Below are 6,000 nucleotides of genomic sequence, written 5' to 3'. Positions count from 1 at the left end.
CACACTCCAAGAGAAAGCACAGGAAGAATGACGCTTCAGCACGAAGCTGGTTGAGAGAACGCCAAGAGTGTGCAAAGCTGTCATCAAGGCAAAGTGTGGCTACTTCGGAGAATCTCAAATATAATATATATTTTGATTTGTTTAACACTTTTTTGGTTACTACATGATTCCAAATGTGTTTTAAAAAATAGTTTTGATGTCTTCACTATTCTTCTACAATGTAAGAAATAGTAAAAATATAGAAAAACCCTTGAATGAGTAGGTGTGTCCAAACTTTTGACTGGTACTGTACATATACAGTGCCTTCGGAAAGTATACAGACCCCTTGACTTTTTCACATTTTGTTAGGTTACAGGTTTATTCTAAAATTGATTAAATAGTTTTTTCCCCCTCATCAATCTACCCACAATACCCCATAATGACAAAGCAAAAAGTGTTTTTTGGAAATTTTACATTTACATGAGTATTCAGACCCTTTACTTAGTACTTTGTTGAAGCAGCTTTGGCAGCAATTACAGCCTCAAGTCGTCTTGGGTATGATGCTACAAGCTTGGCACACCTCTATTTGGGGAGTTTCTCTCATTCTTCTCTGCAGATCCTCTCATGCTCTGTCAGGTTGGATAGGGAGCGCTGTTGCACAGCTATTTTCAGGTCTCTCCAGAGATGTTCGATCAGGTTCAAGTCCGGGCTCTGGCTGGGCCACTCAACGACATTCAGAGACTTGTCCCGAAATCACCCCTGCGTTGTCTTGGCTGTGTGCTTAGGGTCATTGTCCTGCTGGAAGGTGATCCTTTGTCCCGGTCTGAGGTCCTGAGCACTCTAGAGCAGGTTTTCATCAAGGATCTCTCTGTACTTTGCTCTGTTCATCTTTCCCTCTATCCTGACTAGTCTCTAAGTCCCGCTGAAGAATATCCCCACAGCATGATGCTGCCACCACCATGCTTCACCGTAGGGATGGTGCCAGGTTTCCTCCAGACGTGACGCTTGGCATTCAGGCCAAAGAGTTCAATCTTGGTTTCCTCAGACCAGAGAATCTTGTTTCTCATGATCTGAGAGTCTTTAGGTGGCTTTTGGCAAACTCCAAGCGGGCTGTCATGTGCCTTTTACTGAGGGGTGGCTTCCGTCTGGCCACTCCACCATAAATGCCTGATTGATAGAGTGCTGCAGAGATGGTGGTCCTTCTGGAAGGATCTGCTGTCTCCACAGAGGAACTCTAGAGCTCTGTCAGAGTGACCATTGGGTTCTTGGTCACCTCCCTGACAAGGCCCTTCTCCCAGGATTGCTCAGTTTGGCTGGGCGGCCAGCTCTAGGAAGAGTCTTGGTGGATCCAAACTTCTTCCATTTAAGATTGATGGAGGCCACTGTGTTTTTGGGGACCTTCAATCCTGCAGAATTTTTTTGGTACTCTTCCCCAGATCTGTGCCTCGCCACAATCCTGTCTCGAACCTCTACGGACAATTCCTTCGAACTCATGGCTTGGTTTTTGCTCTGACAAATACTGTCAACTCTGTGCCTTTCCAATCATGTCCAATCAATTGAATTTACCACAGGTGGACTCCAATCAAGCTGTAGAAACATCTCAAGGATGATCAATGAAAACAGGACGCACCGGAGCTCAATTTCGAGTCTCATAGTAAAGGGTCTGAATACTTATGTAATAATGTATTTCTGTTTTTTTTTATTTTATACATTTGTAAAAATGTCTATAAACAAGTTTTAGATTTTGTCGTTATGGGATATTGTGTGTAGTTTGCTGAGTAAAAAACAACAAAAAAACATTTTAGAATAAGGCTGTAAAGTAACAAAATATGGAAAAAGTCAAGGGGTCTGAATACTTTCCGAAGGCACTGTATATACCGTTCAAAAGTTTGGGGTCACTTAGAAATGACCTTGTTTTTTTAAAGAAAAGCACATTTTTTGTCCATTTTTTGTCCCACAAAACACCATTCTCAATGTCAACAGTGAAGAGGCCACTCCGGGATGCTGGCCTTCTAGGCAGAGTTCCTCTGTCCAGTGTCTGTGTTCTTTTGCCTATCTTAATCTTTTATTTTTATTGGCCAGTCTGAGATATGGCTTTATCTTTGCAACTCTGCCTAGAAGGCCTGCATCCCGAAGTTGCCTCTTCACTGTTGACGTTGAGACTGGTGTTTTGCGGGTACTATTTAATGAAGCTGCCAGTTGAGGACTTGTGAGGTGTCTGTTTCTCAAACTAGACACTCTAATGTACTTGTCCTCTTGCTCAGTTGTGCACCGGGGCCTCCCACTCCTCTTTCTATTCTGGTTAGAGCCAGTTTGCGCTGTTCTGTGAAGAGAGTAGTACAGAGCATTGTACAAGATCTTCAGTTTCTTGGCAATTTCTCGCATGGAATAGCCTTAATTTCTCAGAACAAGAATAGACTGATGAGTTTCAGAAGAAAGTTATTCGTTTCTAATCGAACCTACAAATGCTGATCCTCCAGATACTCAACTAGTCCAAAGAAGGACAGATGTATTGCTTCTTTAATCAGTACAACAGTTTTCAGCTGTGCTAACATAATTGCAAAAGGGTTTTCTAATGATCAATTAGCCTTTTTAAATGATAAACTTGGATTAGCTAACACAACGTGCCATTGGAACACAGGAGTGATGGTTGCTGATAATGGACCTCTGTACACCTATGTAGATATTTTGTTAAAAAGCGGCCGTTTCCAGCTACAATAGTCATTTACATTGACAATGTCTACACTGTATTTCTGATCAATTTGATGTTATTTTAATGGACAAAAAATGTGCCTTTCTTTCAAAAACAAGGACATTTCTAAGTGACCCCAAACTTTTGAATGCTAGTGTATATATATATATATAAATATATATATAATGTTCATATTTATAGAATGTGTGTATGGTTTATTACATTAACTCATACTGAAATAAACCATGCTCAACTTATCCTTAATACTGCTTATTTATCATGCTCTATTTATTGTTTGTGAAAAAAGTCTAAACCCAATCGTTAATAGGGCCACTTGTGCTGGTGCCCAGCCACTGGTGTTGAAACTATCATAAGTAACAAGACAACACAGACACTCAAAATCACAAACTTCATCCTAAGGAGTATTGGTATAAGTGAAATATTAGTATTTGCCAATGCTTGTAATTGTATGGGACTGGTAGTGTACAACGGTCCATTCGTTCCAACCATGTCTACACCGTCTCAGGAAACTGCGGCCCGGAGCAGAGAAGAGAAAGGGAGGGTAGGCGGGGGAGAATAGAAAGAGAGGGAGGTAGAGAGCGAGGGAGCCCGATCCGAAGGGAGGAGTCAGGCGAGGGAAAGAGCAGCTGGAGTTCTACACTTCGCCCTCTTCTCCTCGAAAAGCATACTTAATGTAATAACAACAGTCCACACGTTTTTGTAAACACTTATGTTGTCTTATTCATACAGGTTCATCATCGGCCATCGTCAGGTATGCAGGGAGGCTCACAGTATTAGTTCAGTGTTCGCTCTATTCAGAAAACTGTGAAAAGGAGAAAGACGCGGAAAAGAAGGAAAAGTCTGGGAGAGCGGTTTTGGAGTTGGTGTCTCACAGGCAACTCCAGAGCGCGAGAGGCACATCTGCAACAAGCGAAAAAATACTTCACTTAAGAGAAGAAGACAGAACATATCAAGAATTATTGGAGGGAAACATCCTTCGAACACGTAAGTGCAAAAAACACGACGAGGCATGGTGAACTGTTTCTTTTGAACCTTTTGCTCTTTGCTGGCTTTGAAAGTTTTGAGGAGAAAACACGACGTCTATTCAAAAACTGTCAGAGGTATCACGTTTCAAATAAGCTGGAATTTCATAGAAGTCTACACATCGGAGGGTGGTGATGAAATAATACAATTGTATGAAAACTCAACTTATTCACAAATATTATCACACAAAATTACTATTTATTTTCCTGGATGCTTTCTAGTTGTTTTCTACATTCTTTAAAGTTACAAGTTGACCCATTGCAAATTTTCTCAACTTTGCTGAAGTAATTTCTTAGGTGATAGAAACTCTGTTAATTCAGCACAATAGTTGTTAAAGTGCGTTTAAAGTTATTTTATGGAAGGTTGAAGCTTTTCTATTTGTAAACACTGTAATGCAAAAGTAATTGCATTGTTGAGAAGTGTGGGCTGAAACAACTTTGGGAACTTCCACTACAGACACAAAACTTTTTGGACTTTTGCCTAAAGAAACGCACGGGGCATGCATATTTAGGCCTACATGTGATCATATTTCAGCGCGATTTTACCAAGTCGTGCCTGTTATCGATTCGGTCTCATCCATTATGCCTAATATGAGTTATGACTGCATTACTATAATTTATGGAACATTTTCCTGAATCGAGTATAGCCTATTCTGATAACAATCTAATGCAAACACTGATGTCTCTATTTCTACAATCAAAATATGAATGTTGGAATACAAGTAGGCCAACATTTATTTTACAAGGCACAGCTTCAAGATTAAACAGGCCTGCAGACCTATATAATGAGCATTTTATCGAGTTTGACAATAGTAGAATTTTGACTGGGTTATATCAAATTAAATACAAAAGTTCTAAATATAACATTTAATTTCTGAGTTGAAATACAGGATATGCTACTAATATTAGCGCGGGCACATTTGGATACTTCCCCCAAATATTTTATTGCCCTTATTATAATCAGGCCTAATTATTCGGCCTATAATTTTTAGTCTTTTATCCATTGAGTTTTCTGCGTATGTACTTTTTGGTCCGTTATGTATCATGGCAGCACGCCTCCACATGTGGAGATATTTGTTTTAAACTTTTCCTTCTGCTACACGCCAGCTGTTCCACATTTTATCTGCTTGTCGGATTCGCTGTGAGTGACTGGTGGACCGTTTGTGTCTCGGGTTTCACGCCGCTATACAAACGACGAAGGTTCGAGGCGTTCAGCCGTGCGGTGACGGCTCAGCCAAACCTTCTTTGACACTTGGCAAATTATTAACGGAGATCTAACTGCCTTGAGAACGAGCAGTAAGAGTTGAATGCAAAACAATAGAAGTTTAAGAGCTTGTGCAGATAAAAAGCTTTTTTTCCCCCTCGGGTTAAGAACATGGTCATCTGAACTGGACTATGCCAGTTTAATGCCCTTATGAAAAATCTGTCATGTGCTACTTTTTTAAATTTTTTGCCATGCGTGTTTTTTACACAATTCTTAAGGTGGTAATTTGTAAATAAATAAATACATTGCAAGAACATATAACCCACTTAATTTAGTGATTGATTTTACACATCTATTTTTTTTTATGCATACTTTTGTTTGCATGAGCCGAAATTATGCACTTATTTCTGAAATCATATGCTTATTAGGCTAGCCTACTGAATAATAATTTTATTGATAAAGGAAACGGCTCAACTATTTTGCTGAAATAATATTTGGTAAGTGTGAACATCAAGGAATATATAAACCTTTCTTTTAGCAATACCTCAATAGATTATTGTTCATAATCAAATAATCTGTTTGGTACAGTAATATAGTGCATTGTTATCCTTATCTAGCCAGGACATTTTTATTAATGCATTTTTGCCTTTTAATCAACAGGAACAACGTTTTTGGCTTCCACAAATCCTAATGTTATACCTCAATTCGATAAGGCCTACCTGCATTTTATTTTTAAATTATAATCTGTTATTTTATTTCCAGAGGATGCAATGGACTTAAAAAGAATTCTACAATTTATATATTTTGGGGTTTTTGCTATTGAGTTTGATTTACCGCAATAGTAGTGATTGATTGTCGACAGAAATCTCTTTGACAGAGTGCATTTTTCCTGAAGAATGTGTGATTACTTACCTCCAGATTTAATGATCACAAAAGCAACATGAAATGTCATTATATTAATTTGAGCTCTATTTAGCCTTAATGGATGGCAGATATTTTCCATGAGAAAATGATGCTCTGAAATAACCACAGATTGGCTCTAAGTACATGTGTATAATAATGTGCATGGAGCCAGAGATATT

At 39.0% G+C, this 6,000-nt stretch overlaps 1 protein-coding gene across 1 annotated transcript in view; it reads left to right on the top strand.

Moving 5' to 3' along the window:
- Positions 1-3,360: 3,360 nt before the first annotated feature.
- The window catches only part of LOC120051119 (transcriptional activator GLI3-like), a 129,219-nt gene continuing 126,579 nt past the window's right edge, over positions 3,361-6,000 (top strand). Inside the window, exon 1 of the mRNA XM_038997791.1 lies at positions 3,361-3,676. The gene's annotated coding sequence lies outside the window, so the exon portion shown is untranslated. The remainder of the gene's footprint in view (positions 3,677-6,000) is intronic.

This window comes from Salvelinus namaycush, chromosome 7, assembly GCF_016432855.1.
Source record: "Salvelinus namaycush isolate Seneca chromosome 7, SaNama_1.0, whole genome shotgun sequence".
Taxonomy (NCBI): domain Eukaryota; kingdom Metazoa; phylum Chordata; class Actinopteri; order Salmoniformes; family Salmonidae; genus Salvelinus; species Salvelinus namaycush.
This window is presented reverse-complemented; position numbering and strand designations above follow the sequence as displayed.